At 38.5% G+C, this 22,243-nt stretch overlaps 1 pseudogene; it reads right to left on the bottom strand.

Moving 5' to 3' along the window:
* Positions 1–1,394: 1,394 nt before the first annotated feature.
* LOC144712636 (uncharacterized) lies at positions 1,395–20,670 on the bottom strand (annotated as a pseudogene).
* Positions 20,671–22,243: the final 1,573 nt, after the last annotated feature.

The following is a 22,243-nucleotide window of genomic DNA, read 5'->3' as shown; positions in this document are numbered from 1 at the left end:
ACTTATGGTCTTATTCACAAGTTTGATATGAATGATAGAGAAGACTATCATCTTGTTCCGGTCTATGAGACTAATAGCATTAGGTCAAAAACATCGAATTTTCATAAGTATAAGAATACTCTTTTAAAAATGCTATAAAATCGTATTACAATCTACCATCTTAACTTGCACTTAAAGAATTTAGACTTATCCGAAGGTTGATAATGAATACGTAATATTATTAGGAAGATCCTAATTGTTTTATATTGAATGGATAAACATGCTATTATATAACTGCTTGCTATATAAATTCAAGTGATTATGCTTAAAAAAATCAATTAATTAAAATACAGTGCAAAAGTGTCTCATTCGTTCATATATATTAGGATTGATTGGACTCTATAGGCACTTTTGATATACTCCTATATATTAAGAGAGAGAGAGATAGAGAAAGAAAGTTTGTGGGTCTCTCAAGAATAACATATAGAAGCCCCACATTCTCTTGGATTAATATTTTGTTTAAAATGATTGAATACTACTGATCTTGTATACATATCTTAGGGCAAGATCTTAGTCCTTATCTACCTTTGGTGAATTTTCATTTGTTCTTTTTTCTGTTCATTACAATAAATTTAACTGGTGTCATGAGATAATATCTTACTCAATCCTATTGGGCTTTCTAACCCTAACAGATCATAGGATTAATCAGTTATCATGAGATCCCTACCTCAGTTTCTTTTCGAGGGGAAAATGTCTCATTCGTGATAAATAAGAAAATCAAGAGAAGCTGGAAGTGCATGCTAAGTTGTAATTTCTCGTATACACAATAATATGTTTTATTATAGATATAAACTATCATTTAATCCATGACTAAAGTGCTCCACTATGTCTGTTTGGGATTAAGATATTTCATTCAGTGTGGGAGTTAATTAAAATGTGTAGAGGCTTAGTCAATCTTGATTAATGATGTGTTAAATTCAAGAGAGACTAAAGAGGATAATGATGCTCCTCCTGCCTATAAATAAGAGCCAGTCCTTGAGTCACAGGTCATGGTTCTCTTTGAGATATCCCATTATTCTCAGGGCAGTATCTATTGACTCAAAAGTCTAGCTCTCTACATCAAGATCGCCATGGAATCAGATATGTTCTCTTATCTTCGCATACATGCCATCAGTAATATCTTCAGTTCTTTATGTACTATCAGCTATTGATTCATCCTTAAGATAATGATACAAGAGATCCTGAAGATTATTTCAACAACTGAATATAAAATCAGTAAGTGATGGTGCATATTCCTACATGTTTTGCTTTCTTTGAAAATATCTCAACCTTGTCTGAGCGAGAGAGAGAGAGAGAGAGAGAGAGAGAGAGAGAGAGAGTTTGTGTGTGAGGGATTGAATCTGTTGAATTGGCATTCATCCAGAGTTGTCTTCTGCGGCCTGATCTTTCTTCATATCGGCAGGGGGGAGGAAGCACTCCATTGAGAGCCCCATGAAATTGACACTTCCTCGATGGACCATGCCTCCTCCATCTTCCTCTTGTGATTGGCTGATCCCTCACCATATCGGAACAACATCACCATCGTCCTGCCACCATGAGCTATATTAATCCCATCAATATAACAATAACCCTCTATGGAAGACTCCATGGTTTTCTCCCAAAAGATGTTTGATAAAGGGATTTTTACTAGTCAAGATATGCATCATTTTATTAATTTTATATTTTATTTTACTATAAATTTTCCCTCCATGCCTTAATTCTTAAAAATCTTCAATATGACTATTTATCATCATTAAAATACTATCTTATGTTTGAATGCCATTTTCTTATCCCATTTAGGAAATATTTTGAAATCAGTATGGCAGTAAAGAATTAAATCATAATAATAAAAAAGGGCAAAGGGAGAAGCTGAAAGGGAGCTGAAAGGGAGAAGCTGGCGGCTGCCAGTCAGCGAGTGCACAGCGCTCAAGCCAGCCAGCAGCCGGCAAGCACTACAACACAAGAAGCCTAACTGCTGGTCCTCTACGCGCCCAAGATAGACCCCAAGCGGCCTAACAGCAGGCCCATAGAGACAAAGGAGAAGTCTTCCCCTGCACACAAGAGAGGTCAAGTAAATTCAAGAGCAAGAGAAAAATGAAATTTATATAGTATTTGATATTTTTATTTCTCCGATATGGGATAATGGATGTTTTGTATTTTCAGATTTGTATCAGTTCGAGGACAGATATAATAAAAATGATCACTGTCCAATGGTCGCGATCTTCAGAAGTAAGAGGAGAAGCTGTAATCGGGTTTCGAACCGACCCGGCCGGAAGGCCTGTAATATTGGGCCCATTTTTTAAGAGGACAGACATGATCTCTGTTCAATTTTCTTAAGGAAGATCGGACGATTAGATCTGTTCGTAATATGGCTAATCCTTTGACGGGTCGAGAGGATATCTCCGACCCCTTAAAGGGAGATTTTGAAGAGAAAACGTGCATCTCTTGTCGCAAAAAGGAGGAGACGGCAGAGGTCTCTCTCGACCTTTGAAGCCTACGGCGGCGTCGTGACAGCTCCAATGGATTGTAGACGGCTCAAAGAGGCTTCAGGGAAGAGCTAGGGGAGCTCAGATCTGCGCCAGCACCGAGGAGGAGAGCAAGAGAGACTGCACATCAAAAATTGATAGAACCGACCGGTGCCGCCACTCTTGCTCATCGAATCAGGGCAGATCCAGTACTTCCTATGCTTGATCTGGTTGATAACCAATAGTAGAATACTATAAATTTGATTCAAATGATTTTCATCAATTATCAAGGTCAATTTGATCAAAAATCGGTATCGTGATTTCATTCAGGCATTGGGACAAGCACTCAAGTGCATTCGAAGCTAGTTGTCAATTTCTCTAAGTTCCAATTGCTTCTACCTTATGAAAATCTAAATATATATATATATAGACATATTGAACTCATTTTTACTTTGCGGCCTCGTAGAGGCATTCTGTCGAGCACCTGTTAGGTGTCGATAGAAATACCCGAATTATGTCCAAGTTTCTTCTATAAAAAAAATCCAAAAAATATTTCTGAAAGATATTTTCCTATCCGACCCTTATTACTATCTAAATAAGATAAATATAAATATAAAATCATAAAAACGCCTCAAGATTTATCTACATAGTATTCTCAACCTCTCTATCCTTTCTTTCTTTTTCTCGACAAAACTAATTCATTAGTTCTCTTATGAATGGATAGTAATAAAAAAATGATAGAGAATATGTAAGGTAAATGATGATTAGTTATCTTGTGATGGAATAACTCTAGATGTTTTAGATTTTTTAAATGGAAAATGTGATCTTTTTTATTACTATCATTTTCTCTTCTCTTATTACTATCCTTTACTCATAAGCTTTTCCAAACTAAACCAAAAAAATCAACTCCTCCATCTATCTAGTTAGCTGTACTACCTTACATATTCTTCTGACCTATCTAATTAGTTATCTTAGTGATGGAATAATCTCTAGACTTTCGGCTATCTTTTGCACACACATAACAGATATATATATATATATATATATATATATATTCTCTATCCATTTCATCTATAATCATATTTATAATACTTCTTAGTTCCCTTTATCTTTATAATACTTAATTCTGTCTTTCTATTTTTCTTCCTGCATCCTACTAAACTAAATACCTCTATAATCTAACTACTTATCTCTTATTTCTATAAATTCTTACTCCCTATGTAACTAAAATTTTAATATCATTATCATACATTCACATCCTATTTTCATATAGCTCACTAATATTTAAGTAAATAACCTCCTATCCCTTATTCATAGAACTTTATTATTCTATATATATTATTAACCTTCTCTACTTCGTCCATTACTTGCACTAAATCCTCCTTAACTATAATTCTATTAATTGATCTCAATATCTGTTTCTTTATTATTATCTTTACGATCTATAGAAAACAATGAATAATACCTTATATTTTCTCTCTGCCTTATTCTCTTTTTTATCACTTATTATTAATCATTATAGGATATTATCTTGACTTCCCTAACCCACTAGATACTATCCCCCAATTACTGACTTCTTATTCAATCTTACACTCACTATCTTGAGTACCTTTATTACTACCCATTAACTATAACTCAGTAATCAAACACCTCTAAAGGTTAGTCCTTGTAGACGACCTTGCTCTAACTTTACATCTGAGTGTGTTCTATATATTTTATCAAATTTATTTGATTTAATAAAATTAAAATTACAATAACATTACAATTACACACGCAATTTGCCTTCATTAATGCTCTCACCTCATTTGTGTGCCTTCATCCTTAACAAATGGCTATCTTCAAGCTGGATCAAGAGCCCTGTCCTCGGGCTAAAGAAATCCATATCGTGTGATGTATGATTTTGAAGTTGTTCCTGCTTCTTGAGTGCAGCGCTGATGCATTGGCTTCAAGCTTGAGAATAAAGCAGTCTCTCCATTTATCACCTTCTCACCAATGCAGAGCGCGTTGGAGAAGAGCAATGTGGTCGACCTTGGATCCAGTCCCTGAAACGGAAACATGCTTTCTTGGTCAAATCTTCTTTGTCTTTGGAAGCGAGATGGAAGAGTGAACTTAAGGATCATCTTGCACTGAATTCTCAAGGATGAATTGATTGATTAAGAGAACATAATATTGTAGATTTAAAGGATACTTACCACAGTCCATTCAAGTTGCTTGATCTTGAGGGGATAGCCTTTTGGGTTAACAGGTTGGTAGGGACTTGTTTTAGTCTCTCAAGAGTAATGGGGGCTCTTAGAGTAGATCAAAGGTCAGGATACTACTCATCATTTTAAATGTCTTAAAGGAGCCAATTTACTAGGGATTAAATGACAGCTAACACTCTGAAAGTAGATATATTAATGGGGCTCTTAGAATATATCAAAGGTACTATTGCCTTATCTTGTCCCATCTCTTTAATTAGGATAGGTATTAGTCTCTACACATCATTTTGAATGAACTAAGTGAATCATTTTTCAAGGCATCAAGAGAATGATAGCTAATCATCTTTTGTCATACCTTCCCATTATGAAATTCAAACTCAATAATAGATCTCGATAACAATACATGCAAGCTATGTCTGAGCGGGCGAGGAGGGCCACGAGAAACATGAGGCTGCTCAGAGAAGGACTGCCTCGATGCAAGCTTTCCATTGCTTCTAGTGCTCATATTATAGTCAGAGAGGATGGGCTCAAGGCACCAGAGCTCAGGGCTCTTATGCCATAGCACAAACCCTCCAACTTCAGAGCTTCCCTGAGATACCACTGACTCCTCATCTCCGATGCAAAACTCAGATGTGTGCATCGTCACCTTCCCCAATGTCTATATGCTCTTGAATGCGTTAAGCGCAGCCTGCCCTCTTGTCGCTGCCATGTACTTCTGCACGATATACTTCGCTGTGGATGCTTGCTGCCAAAGAATAAATTCAGTCCCTCTTTATCATTCCTTCGTCTTATTTATCGAAAGGATATGATAGAGAAAACCCAAAAACAGAGATGTATATTCTAAATTACAACGAGTGTAACCAGTGATCTGTGGAAAAGGGGGGCTTATGATGGAGGAGCAGTTGTAACAGCGACATCATCATTAAGACTTGGGCCTATGCAGAGATCAAAGCGGCATCATTGTGCCTTCATTAATGATGGAGCATTAGGCGGCAACACACTGTCATAAATACTTTGATATGGTGGACTATAAAACTATGGACAAACATTCGTTGCTTGTGTTTATGGGACTTTCTTCTTCCGTACCCATTTCTTCCAATTCTTCTTCACTACTCTTTGGCGACTCTTCATTCTCAAACATGGTATCAAATCATTAGGAGGAAGGAAGCACCTCCACCGGATGTATCCCATATAATGGAGTTAACCTCACATTTCACTCCATTAAGAAAGGGAATCATACCCATGATGATTATATCTCTGAGTTTCGACAGATTTTAGCTGAACTTATCAATTCAGGCAAACGTTTCTGAGCAAACTGTTAAGTTTGTCTTTCTTTGGGGACTAGGCTCAAAGTTTCTCTCCTTTCAAATGGGTATTACAACTCGCAAAAAAAAATCTTTTGTTTGTTGATTTATTGGCAGCACTTCACTCCGAAGTGTCTCTTGAGAACTGTGGAAGTGATGACGAATCAACAGAAGGATCAGCTGCTACCATTGCAAATCAGGTTCACATTTCATTGTCTAACCATGCTCATGACAATCCTCAAGCTCAGTCTGTCAAAGGGTGTGGCAAACGCAGTGGTGGATGCGATGAAGATGGTCGAGGTAGGGTAGGTCGTGGTGGACATTTTATCCCACACTGTCAACATTGTCTTAAACAAGGCCATGGGCTCCAAATTACAGGTATGTTCCTCATAACCTCCCTACCACCTTTAATCCTCTCTTAGTTCTACTAGGGCGACCACCTCCACAAGCCTATGCGTCTTCCTTTAGAGGTCCCATACTTTAGCCTCCACGATAGTCATCAACAGCTGAAGTTCATCCGTACTATAATGTTACATGGTATCCAAATAGTGGTGCGACCCATCATGTTACACTTGATATTAATAGTCTCTATGGTGTTGTCCCATATGAAGGCTATGAGCATCTCTTTAGTGGGAGATGGTTCAGGTTTGCACATTCAGTCCCGTGGTGCTTCCTCACTTTGATTTTATAGTCGCACACTCTATTCCCGTAATGTTTTACATGTTCCAAGAATTTCCAAAAATCTTCTTTCAGTTCATAAACTTAGGTCTCATAATAACGTCTTTGTAAAATTTCATCCTAATGTTTGCTTTGTGAAGGATTGAATGACGTGGGAGCTCCTCCTCATGGGAATAGTTCGTGATGGTCTCTATTGCATCGATCCAGAAAAAGCAAAGGTTTTTTGGGATAGCGCCATTCATCAAACTTGTGGCATCTTCATTTGGGACATCCTGATGGATATTATGTGGCCATCAAGCCAATCCTACCAATATGTTTATTTAAGTTCATTGAGTAAAATATTATGCTCATTATTATTCCAGTGTGATGTTTATAATGAATTCCATGAATACATACAATGACATAGTGAATTATAATGAGATCATAATACACTCATCACTAGTCTTTAAACATGTATTTCAAATATTCTCATTCGATGGATAGTCGAGAGGGACATTGAATTCTCCGGATAGAATAACACTAACTGATCCTACTTATACGATAAGTATAGCTGATACTAGGGCTATTAGTGTGGCGACAATAAGGACAGATAGTGGGTGCTCTTTGGATAAAGAGGTCACTGAATTGATCCAAATGGACCCCTGAATGATATTATACCTAAACTTCAAGCAGGTTGATTTATGTCATGGTTGTATAAGTGATCCACTTAACTGAGAAACCAAGGACATCTCATGAATGGATGACTACATTTTGACTACGATTTACGAGCCTCTAATCATGGGATTCAAACAAGTCATAGGTCGGATGTAGTGAGAAGCTCGCGTAGGTGATCGAGCGGTCAAGACCGGATCATCTGCCCTCAGTATAAGAGGAGATTGACTCAATAAAGATGATGTAGAAAATCTCCAGTGATCCCTATTACACATCAGTACTAGACATGGTCTTTCTGTTCTGTTCGTTTAAAACGAACAAAAAATTCGCACAAACGAACTACACAGGGGTCTTTTCGCTGTTCTGTTCATTTTATGTGCAAAAATTAGAACAGATGTTCGAACAAATTCGCACAATCCGCACAAATCTGCACAAATTCGCACAATCCGAACAATTCGCACAATTCGCACAAATTCGCACAATCTGAAAAAATTCGCACAAAAGGAAAAAATTTGCACAAAGTGAACAAATTCGCACAAAGGAACAAATTCACACAAAAGAACAAATTCGCACAAAACGAACACAATTCGCACATGAAGTGAAAAAATTGCATATTTTGCTTGTAAATTGCATAAAATTGAGTCGGGAAAACATTGCTCTGTATGTAGGATAGTATACTGCACTAAAAATATTCTAAGACATTATATATTTAACTAATATACAAAAGAGGGGGGTAATAATTTAAATGGATAGGTTAGTATGGTATGTCTGTTGTCATGATGAATTAATTTTCTAAGATGGCGGCAAATTCTCCAAGATGACAAGTGCGAATATAAATTTTATTAAAAATTACAATAAGAAGAATATAAATTTTAGTGGTAGAAGAATTATTAATTTATAAGTGAGTGATTATTTTTTTTAAGAAAAAATTGAGAGTTATAACTAAAAATGAGGAAACTGATGAAGAAGCGGACCCTACTAAACTATCCTACTAATCTATCACACTTGTTTAATTGATAAAATTAAATGTGGCATTTTTGGAGTTTTATTTTTTGAGCTTTAAGTATTTCAGTTCTGAGTTTTATTACTTGCTGGAAGTTAAAATGAGAAAATGAATGAGTCCACGCACAACGACAATTAGTATGTAAAAGATGTCCAAGTGCATTTAGGAAACGGTTACATATGGAAAAGTCCAAGTGCATTTAGGAAAGGTAAAAGATGTCTTGCCAAATTAGGTGATAGAACATCAAAGCTGGGAGGCAAAATGACAGATGTGTTTCTTGATAACATCAATCATTGCTGGAGTGAAATTGAAGCGCGCCCAAAATTCGCTGTCATCCCATTCAGTATTCAAAACTCTTTCGGCATCTGTCGCAGGGTTGAAGTCTTATGTCAGGACAGAAACAATTTCTATAAGCATGCGTTCATAGCCTATCACAATAAATCGCTCTTGAATCGGGGAAAACTGTTCTGCGTTTCCCCCATCTGTATTGTTTCTGTGTGTGTTGACGTCATCACCGTCCGGTTCGGAGTCCGAGCTGGTGACAGCAACAGTCGTGTCTTGGGGTTGCTTTTGCAGTCTTTGTCGTAGAAGTCGCACACTTCTCCGTAGGGCGCCCCTATATCTGGTTCTTGCGCCCTCCATTGCCTCCGCGTCACTATGGATGTACCTGCATTTTGTGGGAGACGTCATAATATATATGTGACGAATGATGACATGCAGAAATAATTGTGCTTGAAACCAATAGGGAGTCTAAAAGAGAGTGGACCACACTTTAACAGACAAACATGACAGTCGAGGAGCATTTAAAGGCGAAATAAATGAGGATATATGAACATTCTCAAATGTAACAGCAATAACTTTTGTGGACCATTCTGTGCTTGAACATCAATAGTCAACGTATCAGTGACGATCATAGTTGAGATTCGTGGCATACTTTCTGTTAGAGGGTAGTTCATGAGTTAGAAACACTCACATTAATGTTCTAGGGTGTGTCGACATGAATGTCGAATGGCCCATCATCTTCATCACCATCTTCGTCCTCGTTTGCTCTCAAATCATCGTTGTTGTACCATGACGATGTATAGCGAGGACACATTCACACATCTTCCATTCTGCATCAATCCAATGAACGTTGAGTCCTAAAAATGAGATTTGATTGGCAGAAGTCCAACAATCTAAAGTAATGACCACTTTTTCGACACCCTCTAGTCGGTCGCGAATACCAATCTTCAACTGTGTAAAGCTTAAAAGCTTTTTCCTTCACAGCCCTTGTCGATGGGATTGAAATCTCCTCCTGTGCGATGTATCGCAGTAGTCGTATGAAGTATTTCTTGCATACAATGTTCCATGGTGCGGCTGACTGACAAATGAAACGTACAAGCCCCTCTTTTGTCGTCTCCGATGTGCGACCAGTGAAGTACAATTTTTCTGTACTTGGTCGATCAAAGATGTTTGATACTGACGATTGGTTGGAAGAGCTCCCTTCTTGAACCTTCAGTTCGTTATACTCTTTACGGTGCACATTTAACAAATGTCGCCATAGCACCGTACAGCTATACTTGTTCTGCTCATAAATTGCATGTGAAAACCCTAGGCGCCACCTCTGTGAAGTGTATCCAGGCAGCGCATTCGTTCTTTCTCTTCCTCTTCTTTTGGCCGTGGCCAACACTCCCCTCTGTCGATGCAGAGCTCTCAGATGAAGCAAAGGTATGCGATCGATGTGTTCTAGGAATCTTATGCTACAAGATCATCCTAAATTACGAGAAAGACAAATTAATCAATTGGGAGGCAAACATAGAGAGAAATCAGCGGAAACATCACCAAACATTATGTGATCCAATTTTACGCAACACAATACAGATACGTTGGTTTATCGAAATGATCATTGTCTCATGGATCTAACAGAAATACCATGGTTCTGAAATTTGAATCAAGGATATAGCAACCATTACTTCTTAAATAGACTCAAACATCAGCACTGAAAGGATGCAAGACAGCAAGAAAAACAAGAATATACGCTGACATAAAGAAATGGCGAATTCAACGTAGTGAAAAGGAAAGTATTTGGAAACACCAAGCGAAATGAGCACGAACTAAAATTAGATTCAATAATAAAAACTTACCGAAAACTACGCAGCTCCAATTCCAGATGACTTCAGAAATGCTCCCAACGCTTCTCAGCCGAATCCGCCCCAAAACAATGATCCTGTCGAGTGCATTGCAGGAGCAGAGAGTTTATTACATTTTACGTTTGCCCCACATACCGCACATGATAGTTTCTTAAATTTGACCCACATCCATTTTTTAGTCTTACTCATGGGACATAAATAACTTGAAATGTTTGTCATCACTAGAAAAAAACCTAATCTAGAAGAGATCTGTGCTAAAATCATTATCAAAAAAAATTTTATGACAAAGGATCATAGAAGCAATCTTGTGTACTATAGTTAGTGATTAATGTGACAATATTTTACACCCCCAGAAACATTGACGAGGGAGAGGGAGAGAAGGAGAGGGGGAGGAAGAGTGATTGAGAAGGGCCAGCGGAGAAGTCTAAAAAAGAAGAAGATGGACAGGGAGAGGCATAGGAATGGAGAGGGATAGGGAGAGGGGGAAGAAGAGTGATTGAGCGAGGGGGAGACCGAGAATTGGAGAAGAAGAGGGAGAAGGAGAGGGGGAGGAAGAGTGATTGAGAGAAGGGACAATAGAGAAGTCTAAAAAGAAGAAGATGGACGGGGAGAGGCATAGGAAAGGAGAGGGAGAGGGAGAGGGGGAAGAAGAGTGATTGAGCGAGGGGGAGACCGAGAATCGGAGAAGAAGAGGGAGAAGGAGAGGGGGAGGAAGAGTGATTCAGAGATGTGGAGACAGAGTATTGGAGAAGAAGAGGGAGAGAAGGAGAGCGGGGAGGAAGAGTGATTGAGAGAAGGGACAACGGAGAAGTCTAAAAAAGAAGAAGATGGACATGGAGAGGCATAGGAATCAAGAAGGAGAGGGAGAGGGGGAAGAAGAGGGAGAGGAGGAAACGTGCGTACCTCGTGGAGAGATCCGACAGTGACGGCTGACGAGGAACGAAATGAGCAGCCGAGAAGGTAGACCGGGAGATCGTTGGCCGACGAGGGACGGAGGGCACAGCCGAGTAGGGGGACCTAGGAGAGCAGCGACGGACGAGAGTCGGCGAGAGAAGAAGGGGAGGACAAAGCCCTAAAAATCGAGAAGGGGGCTGGAATCGAGACTTGAGGCTCGAGAGTGTAGAGACGGGGAGATGGAAGGCCGACGAGGGGTTTCTTTTTTTTTATTGACAAAAAAAATTTCGCACAGTTCGTACAATGCGAACCGCACAGGGGTCTGTGTGAATTTATGTTCGTTTTCAAATTTGTTCTGTTCGTAAATCCGAACAGAATGCACAAGTCGCTCAAATTTGTACAAAGCGAACTGAACGACCATGTCTAATCGGTACTAATCGAATGATGAGTTAGGGTTTGACGATGAACCATACCCCAAGTCGTTCGAGAGTCTCTCGCGCATGATGAATTATACATATACGGTAACAAATGATGGTAAAGGTTCCATGTGTGCTTTCAAATACTACTGAGTATCTTCTAGAGCATGAGGTGTAGCTTGGCACCCTTTAATGGAGGACTATCTGGAAGACCAGACACGAGTTCTTCAGCAGCCGCAATATGGAGCTCAAGCCGACGCGAAGAGCTTGAGCTTCAAGTATCCGGACTAATGACATGCCTTCACAATTTGTTTATTTCCTGCATTTTGCTTTTATGAATTTGTATAGATGGGCCATCGTGTTTTGGGCCCCACTGTTATCATGTTTCTTATTTTGTTTGATTTGAACCATTAGGGGAAAGCCTTCGTCATTCAAGACATTTCCCCTAATTTGGCCTATTTGGGGAACCTCTCTAGATTATATAAAGGGAGCATGCCCAAAGGACCATTTGGAGTTTATTTTGAGAAATTTGAAAGAATTGAAGTGTTTCTTCTCTTTGGGCTCCTGCTCATTTGTCTTTTTCCCAAGGGAGATTTATCTTTATTGTTTTCTAGTCTGGATCTGAAGAAGAAGATCGCCAGACGACCCGCTCCACCATGTTCACCACCGTCGAGTCGTTGCCTCTACTGGAAGAACAACTAAAGTCAATTGCTATCGATGTCGTCTTTCCTTCTTGATCATAGTTATTGGCAGTTTCTTGCATCACATCGATGATCAATCGCGCCGCCCCAGCAATAGTTGCCAAGAACTGTCTGCAACTCCTGCAGTCTCTGGTGCCCACCTTCTAACCTTGCCCCATGGTCTCCTTGAGGATGCCCATGCTCATGCCACGAGCGTCTACGCCAATCGCCGCGCACCTGCACTATTTCTTGGAAGGCCACGCCACCACCACACGATGGTTCGATGTTTCTTGGACATCTACAACCGTCGTTGCCCTGCCATGACTGCAACTATGCCCCCCCCCCCCGATGCCCATTATCCGCATTTTTTTCCCCAGCCACACACATTTGCATATAGTAGCCCTGCCGTCTGAAGCCGCCTTGTTGCCTCACCCGCGGTCGCCCTATTACCGCCCCATTTTTTATCTCCTGCGACTACTATCGCAATCTTCATCACACCCTTCACTGCGGATGTTTGCAACATTCGTTGCAGATATCCTATGCTTGTCACCAAAATCACATCGTGCTTGCTTCTGCCTTTGTGACACCTGTTATGGCCATCTCTCTAGACGACCCATTGCCATCACGACATCCGGGCCTTTGATCTGTAAGTCACGCCATCCCTCTCCCTAATTTCTTTAGTATTATTATGTCTTCCAGTGTCGACCTTCGTCTGCTCCTCTACTGGAATTTTTTGACTCGTTGGATTAGCCACCATATCTAGAGCTAGGATTTTTTATTCCTGGTATCAAACTAGTGTCATTCTCAACAATGATCGTGGACGCCTGTGGAGAGTAATTATCCCCAACCTCGTCGGTCTTAGAGTAGATTCATCATGTCATTGGGAGCTTGCCCGCTACCCTAGACCCTTTCGCATCATTATTCAATCGCCACTCTAGTCATGGGTTTTCTGTTATACTTCTCATTGAATTTAACTCATCGACATCATCCTATCATGTTTGGAGTTTCTCTTATATCCTTCATGTGGTGTCACACGTGCCGGTTGATCCTGGACCGTCGTGTTACATCACCCCACAGGCTAAAAACTTAACCTATTGATTGGGTTAAATCATTCCTTAGTTAACTAATCTATATGTCGACATAGTTAATTAACAAGGTTGGTCACTTATTTTTATTGGGTCATTAAAGTTATTAACTAGAATGATACATGGGCCTAGAGCGTCACACACGTAAGATCATAAGGGCATTGGTGAATATATTTTATTTTATGGGTTTTTGAGAAAAACTTAAGTAAAATAAATAGGGAAGGGGAACTCATTTTAAGCACCCAAGCCAAAAAGAATTGAGAACCCCCCTTTCTCCACTCAACCAAGGAGAGTGTCTTCATTGTGAGAAGATCTTCAAGATTTTCAAGGAGAGTTGAATAAGTTGAGATCCAAGTGCCAAGTGATCACGTGGATACTTCTAGAGGCTGGGCACTTGAACGGCTTCAGAACAATCTCAAGGAGAGCAGGTCAATGGTGGAAAAAGTTCCCCAAAATGTACATTTGATGTATTGATTTTAAAGATTTATTTTGAATCAATTCATATGTGTCTGCATCATGGAAACCATGTTTTCCATGGTTGATCCAAGGCACAGAACACAACACATCCTGCCTTTCATGTCCTTAAATAGATAGTGTCAAGTTTTGGACTTCCCTTATTTCGAACTCTAAAAACTTTTTGTTTAATTTATCCTGTTGTTTGGATAAAACTCCAAAACTCCTTTTAACTATATTAATAATTCATTAGTAACACCAATTCAAATTGTTCATACTGACTTATGAGGTCCAGTGCTTGTTTAGTTGTATCTTGTTTTATCCTATTATGTCACATTTATTGACAAATTCAGAATGTATACCAGGCTCTATCCTCTCACATCCAAAAGTGATGTTCTACCCACTTTTATTCAATTTCAACAGCTGGTTGAGTGACAATTCTCCACCAAGACTAAGATGTTTCAATCTGATTGGGGGGGGGGGGTGAGTTTCAATCTCTTTACAAACATCTTTGAAATTGTGGCATAAAACATCAAGTTTCATGTCCACATACACTGGAATAAAATGGGACTGCTAAACGCAAACATCAACACATTGTTGAGATGGCTTTGAGCATGCTTCATCAAGCTTCTATGCCAATGAAGTTCTGGGATGAAGTAGTGGCTGCTATAGCGTACCTTATCAATCGTATGATATCTTCTATACTTGGTAAAAAATCTCCATTTGAAATTTTACATACCAAGTCACCAGACTATAATTTTTTTTAAGTTTTTGGCTGTGTTTGCTTCCCTAACCTTCAATCATAGAGAGCAAATAAATTTTCTGCTAGATCTGGACGTTGCATTATTGTTGAGTTAGTTCCTTACATAGCTATCGTTGTCTCTCTTTAGTTAATTATCGTCTATACATTTGTAGAGATGTAATATTTGATGAATCTAACTTTCCCTTCTCAAAATTAATCCTATTTTTATTCCTCCTATGAGGGGTTATTGTGCTGATCTTAACTCTTGAGAGAACACAAAACCCTGAAGGGTTATTGCTCTTCATCGCAATAAAAGTTGGGTACTCACAATCCCGCCACCTAGCACAACTATCGTGGGTTCAAAATGGGTATTCAAACGAAAACTTAATGCTGATGGTTCTCTTGATCTTTGTATGGCAAGGCTTGTCGCTCAAGGTTTTAGGCAAGCACCTGGTACTATCAAGATACATTTAGTCCAGTTGTTAAAGTAACCACCTTTAAACTAATTGTTAAAGTAAATACTTTTATTATTTGTGGCTATTTCAAATAATTGGCATATCAAGCAGTTAGATATTTCTAATGGTTTCGCCATGGAGATCTCTATTAAACTATTTTTAATGTGAAAACCTCCGGGCTTTGAGAGTCTTGAACATCCGAAACATGTATGCTTACTCAAAAAATCCCTTTATGGTCTAAAGCTGATGCCTCATATGTGGCACAAAAAACTATCCATTTGTCTTATCTAAACTAGGTTTTCAAAATTCCAAAACTGATTCTTCTCTCTTTTCTAAGAACACCTCTCATTCTCGACTATTTCTTCGTGTTTACGTAAATGATACTTTAGTCCTCGATTCTAAAACTTCAGACATTTCAGGAACAATTCGCTCCCTCAAGAGTGCCTTTGCTGCCGAGACCTTGGTGATGCAAAGTACTTTCTTGGAATCAAGATTCTCCCAACACAACAAGGTGTCACACTTTCTCAATCCAAATACTTAGCTCAAAGTCTTTAGACAGCAAAGATGGGTGAATGCAAGCCCACTAACACTCCTTCTAGTTTCTCCTCCGGTCGTCTCATAAAAATTTGGACAAGCCTGATCCAACACTTTATCAAACAATTTTCAGTAGTTTATAGTATTGGACTTTACCCGACCTGATATTGTGTTTGTTATGAATTGGGCATGCCAAAACATGCATGATCCCCAACCAACCCATCGGGCCACTGTCAAGCATTAGTTACGGCATCTTAAAGAGAACCGAGATCACTCTCCCTTTTTTTTATTCTTAAAATATGCATCTTAATGTTTCTAGTGATTCAGATTGGACCAGCACTTTGACTGATCGCTGCTCCACACATGGGGATATTGTATTTTTTCGACCAAATCTTTTAAGTTGGTCGTCGAAAAAGCAATCTTCGATGTCTTTGTCTAGAACTGAGGCTGAATATAAATCAGTAGCCCATACTTGATAACATGCATTTTTAGTGCCTTATATTATTATATTTATGTGTCTTTATGCATTAAATTACTCATATTTGCATGTTATCAAGCTTAAAATGATTAAATCTATTTTTAAAACAAATTTCTGAATTTTCTATATTTTTAGGATTTTTCTAATAGTATATTCTAAAAGAATATAATTTTTTGAGAAAGAATATGATTTTTCTGGAATTTTTTGATATTAAATTTGGAAATGTATGATTTTTCTGATTCAAAATATATATTTATACGTATTGTTTGGGCTTTTATTTGATTTAATATGAAATTTTAAGTATTTTGGTTTTTTTATGGCATAGTGTGATGTGGCGTGCGGATGCGCCGCCACGTCAGCGTTGAGGGAGAGATTTTTTCTTTGTTTTTTGTCCTTTTGACATGTACATGTGGCACGGAATATGAAAAGTCGGGGAATACGAAAAGCCACGGAATACGAAAAGCCATGGAATATGAAAAGCCACGGAATAAAAAAAGGCATGGAATATGAAAAGCCACAGAATACCAAGTGCTTTGACTTCTTAACATGCACAAACTGATGACATTGATGAGGAGATAGAAGAAATTAAAGGCTAGGATTGCTTCAACTTCCAACGGCCATAACTTTTCATCCTCCCCTCCTCTTTCTATCCATACCCTCTAATCTATAAATAGAGGCCTGGATCATTGTAAAAACCATCTTGAACTTGCTTCCCACTTTTGTGGGCTGATTGAAAGAGAGTGAGTTTTGAGATCCATCAAGAGTGTTCTTGGTGTCTTGGGTGTGTGGAAAGAGACAAATGAGAAGAGGGGGAGCTTACCGGCACTTGCAAATCGCCGTGATCCTGGCGGAACGTAAGGATCTATGGTAAGTGTCTTCGCCTTATGTTGTTTCTCTCCCAACATCATTGTTATCATAGTTATATATATTTTTTTATCAACGTTTCATTTATCACTTCACTTACTTACGTCCCCACTCTCTCATCTCTCCATCCTTGCCATCATATCACTCCATATCCCACCACTATCCTCGTCTATTCCATCGTTCATCCTCATATCCATCACAATCACTTACTCTTTACTTTAAGTTAAATTATCTTATAATTACATTTCTTTTATCTATATCACTAGCTCACGTCCTCAAATATTGCTTTCGTCGATCCTCTCGTCCATCATCACTAGTATAAGAAAGTAAATCCTTAATCATCATTTCCTGTGGAGACGATCTGTACTCATCACTAACTAAGTATTTTTAAGTACGGTTAAATATATTTTTTTTGAATAATCTCAATCACCAACGACAAATTTTAACCCTAAAATTGAGATTATCAATACTACAGCTAATTTAATTTGGGTTGAGTCTCTGCCTAATGAGCTACAGCTTCATCCAGGTACTACTGATACCCTGTGGTATGATAATATTGGTGCAACAAGTCGTACTAACAATCTTGTGTTTCATGCTTGTATTAAACACATCAAAATTGCATTTCACTTTGTTCGTGAATGTGTTTCTGCTGGGTTACTTCATGTTTCCTTCATTTCTACTCGTGATCAACTTTCAGATGTTCTAACCAAACCTTTACCTAAGCTACGTTTTCAATGGCTTCTTTCAAAACTCAATGTGTCTTCCGCCTTGGTTTTGCAGGGGAATGTTAAAGCAGCATCATCATTAAGACTTGAGCCCTGTGTGATGATATCAAATTTTTTGGTTTAATTAAATCATTGTTGTGATTCGAGTTTCATGCAATAAAAGTTATACTACTTCACTTAGTATAATGCTTAAGTAAGGGTCAATCCTCGGGGAACCTAAGTATAGAGATTAGATGATTTCAAGTATGATGAGAAAGAAATATCTAAGATTATAAAAATATGATTTTAGGTGAGAGATGGAGAATTTTGAATGTTGAGATGACAGAGAGTATAGGAATTGGTTAAATATGCAATTAATTATAGTAGGAGATATTTTAAAGGTTTTTGGAAATAGATTGATAGTAGAAATAAGAAATTAAATAAAGGAACAATGTGAAATGTTTTTATGTGTTTTAATAAGCCAATGATGAAACCAAACTACACTGAAAATCAAATAACATATACAGTATGAACTGGAAGTAAAAACAAGCTTAGAATAACCCAAATCGTCGCAAAAATCCCGTTGTCACGCGCCAATCCTAGGCCAGGCAATGCTAGACCTTCTCCGATCGCTTCCTTGCTTGAATCTTGCGTCCAGAATCACTCTCAAGCATCTAATGATGTTTGGAATGGTCCTTGATCCTCTCCCATTCCTTCTGGTAGCCTGATGCTGAGAAGAGGACAAAAAAACACGAACAGAGGGAAAAAAAATAGAATGTATATGGGTTCTTTTAGGGTGTAGAGGGCCTTTTAGTCATTATATCTTGTTAAAAAATATTTAGACGTCAGATTCATGATAAAACCATTAAAAATGAAAGATAATGTCATAGTGAAGCTCTCAAAAAAAATTGTGACAATTGGATAAGTAGATCAAAAGATATTAACATTTTAATTAGAGTTAATATTAGCCATTCGATCATTTATTTTCATCAAAGATCTACCAAAAATGACAGGTGTCACACCCTGATTGTGCGCAAGTGTCCCTCTCCCTTAGACTGAGGGTGGCATTACGTGGACAGTTCGATCGCAAACATCGCAATTGGATGGTCCACGTTGATCCGATTTCAAGTTTTCTGAAATCTTTAAAAGCACGAGGGGCGTCTATAAACATGGTCGTCCAATCACAATCCGATGGATTGGGCATCAACACGTGCCAAACGAGAGTGGATTAAAAAAGGATAGAACCATAAAATAATGAAAAACAAGGTTTCGAACCATTTTTGAAGTTGGAGGCGCTTTTCATAAATTTTCGTTACAAAAGTACCCTCAAAACAGCTCTCGGTCGATGTTGCAGGCGTAAAGATCCAATTAAAATAATTTTAAGGTTAAATCGCAACCACCGTTTAGAGAAAACACTTCAATGTGCGGTCGACTTTAATCCCATATGGAAAAAAATGAAAATATCAACCCTATTATAAACTTGACCCTATCTTATTATTCGAAAACACCCTTAAGGCACCCTCCTCGCTCTCTCACCTGCTTACTCGTGTTTGCCGAAGGGGCACACATGTATGCTCCATCTTCACCTTTGCAAGTCCACATGGCATACCTGTATGCCAACATGGACTGAATATTTTAGCCCCTTTTAATGGAAAATTACAGAAAACCCACTATTCACTAAAATCACCATATCTTCCTCATTTTAACTCCTTTTTACTTCAAACTTTCTTCATTGGATTGAGAATTCGGTCCTCTATACATCTCAATCAAGACTCTGAAATTACGAGTAAAATGCTGGTCTTCTTTTTTGGAGAGGTAATTATCAGTCCGAATACCTAAAATGCCCAGACTTGGATCGAATGGACTCCCTAAATTCACGGATCATCCTAATGTGAAAGGATGATCCTAAATTGCGTACAAACTTGATTTTGCATTGCACCAGAGTCTAATGACATTTCTGATCGTTGTCGGTATCGTTGCATTCTTACCGTGTGACACTTTCCTGTTCCCTTGGATCAAGATACTCATGAAAAGAGTGAGAAGTTAACCACTCGACTTCGAAAGTCAAGTGGGAATAGTCTCACAAAACAAGCATGTAATTTGCATTAAATGATGTATTTTTGAGTTGGGATGCGAAATTCACATAAATGCAGTTTTTCATCTTAGAATTGGCCTAATTTCATGATTTCAAGATGAATTACCTCCTAATTATGACATTTGGATGCATGTATGCAACGACAGATTCATGCTTAACACCGTGCAGAGATCAAAGCAGCATCATTATACCTTCAGCCACTGTTCAACACATCAAAACATATGTGTGCACCAAACCTTTATTAATGATGGAGCACTGGGCGGCAACACATCGTCATTAATACTTTTATATGGTAATCGTCTCTTATACACTGTAAAATTATGGGCATGCATTTGTTGTTTGTGTTTGTGGGAGTTTCTTCTCCTACTCCTATTTCTTACAATTCTTCTTTGCTACTCTCTACGAACCCTTCATTCTCAAACAGCAATTTAGAATGGATATGGTGTCTGATGGGTTGGAGGAGATAGGAAGGGGACAAGCAGAGAGCTGACAACTTTGAGGAGGAGCTGGAGCTCGGCATTGCGATCGGCGAGAGGGGAGTTGGAGTGGCCGGTAGTGGCATGGGTACCAAGCCAGGATGCAACAGCTTTGTAAGAACAAGTTGTGCTTTTGGGCTCGGATGAAGATAAGATCTCTTCAGGAATGTGAACCTCGAGAACGGTCTCAAGAGCGTTTTCCTGGGCAAGTTGGGACAGAGCTTCATCATCCGACTCGGGCCATAGATGGAGCTTCGTCCTGATTGTCGGCCCACTCTGTTCTGCGTGGAAAGGATGGCCATGAATGAATCTACTTATAAAATTGGATTTCCTAGTTAAAGCTCTCATACTCAACTATTTTTGTGCAAACTTGGATTCCTTATTGGGCTTGTAATTGGGCTAGGTACTTGGGCTCTGATAACATGAAAATTAGCATGGTAATTGATGTTTATTTCATGCATTTTAGAGCATAACTAAGCTAATTTTATGCATGTTATCACGAGTTTTATGTAATTTAAACAAAAACACATATGTCCACAAAATTATTATTCTTGCATTAAATTCAGTATATTTTGATGTTTAAAATGATTTAAATGGATAATATATTTAAAAAGAATTAATATGGTGAAAAGTCCATCCAAAAAAGAGTTGTAGATAAGTAGATATTAAATTTTGAATTTTAGAGAATTTTTTGGATTATATTTGATATTTTCCAAGTATTTTTTAGGTTAAAAAATGGAAAAATCAAGGCCCACTAAGGAGGGATGATGTGGAACAACTGGTGGCTCTCTTTTCTTGTGGAACAAGTCAACTTCGTTCCCTACAAAGAGGGAATGATGTGGAATATCTGGTGGCTCTCTTTTTGTGGATTAAGTCAAATTCATGCCCTGCAAGGATGGATGATATGGCATGATCTGGTGGCTCCCTATTCTGGTAGAACTACTCAAACAAATGAATTGCTAGAAATTCTCAAAATTTAAATGGCCATAACTTGTGAGCCCATGGGAAGTTTTGGCTGAAATTTTGTGGGGAGATCCACCTCGTATTTCACTTTCCATAACCTATGGCTGAATTGAAGATTAAGCTTTAAGGGTATTTAAGGGTGTCAGTTTAGGTGGCCAAGGAATATCCTAAGAGGGGGGATAAATTAGGTTCTCTATTTATATTTTATTTTAATTTTAATTAGCCTAGGATTTTTCTACTTAAGAAATGAGGTAGGGGAAATGAGAGAGTTTTTTTTAGACAGCTTAAGCTAATCCTTCATGATGTTCGGGGGTATCTGTCCCCAGGTGATGATGTGCCCTAACCAAGTTTGTGTGAATGCCCCCCAAGAAAGTCACTTGGAAATAGGACTGAACAAGGATACCAAGAAAAAAGAAAAATTCAATGAAGCTTTGTCGTCCTCAACCCTCAAAGGCTTCCACGGAATGTCCATGGAATGATGTTGCTCAATCTACTTTAACTTAGCCCCTAAAGCCTTCTTTTTATGGCCCCCAAAGCCTTAACCTGAGTGATCACAAAGATCTAGCAATAAAAGTATATTTCTGAATAATGTATTCTCCTCAACATCAATTTGTATTGATGGCTAATCAAAATCAGTTTCTTCCCTCTCTTTATCTATCTTCATGTCTGATGCAACACGCCAAGGCAACGGGCCCAATATACGGGTCCATGAAGGGAGATTAATGCTTGGTAGCATCACCAAAGGAAGAGGTAAGTCCTAAACACTTAATTAGGATTTAGATTCAATTTCCCCCATCTTTCTATCCATTCCACATTCTCTTATCACATCACTCTCTGTTATAGTTGTTAAACCAGTGAGAAGGGATTAATTGCTCATACCACCCATTCCTAATTAGGATTTTCATAGGAAACCCCTAATTAGGTTTTCTTCATCACATCTATTCATTCTTTTCATCCT

This window comes from Wolffia australiana, chromosome 15 (assembly GCF_029677425.1).
Source record: "Wolffia australiana isolate 7733 chromosome 15, ASM2967742v1".
Taxonomy (NCBI): Eukaryota; Viridiplantae; Streptophyta; class Magnoliopsida; order Alismatales; family Araceae; genus Wolffia; species Wolffia australiana.
The sequence above is the reverse complement of the archived record's forward strand: the minus strand, read 5'-3'. Positions and strand labels throughout refer to the sequence as shown.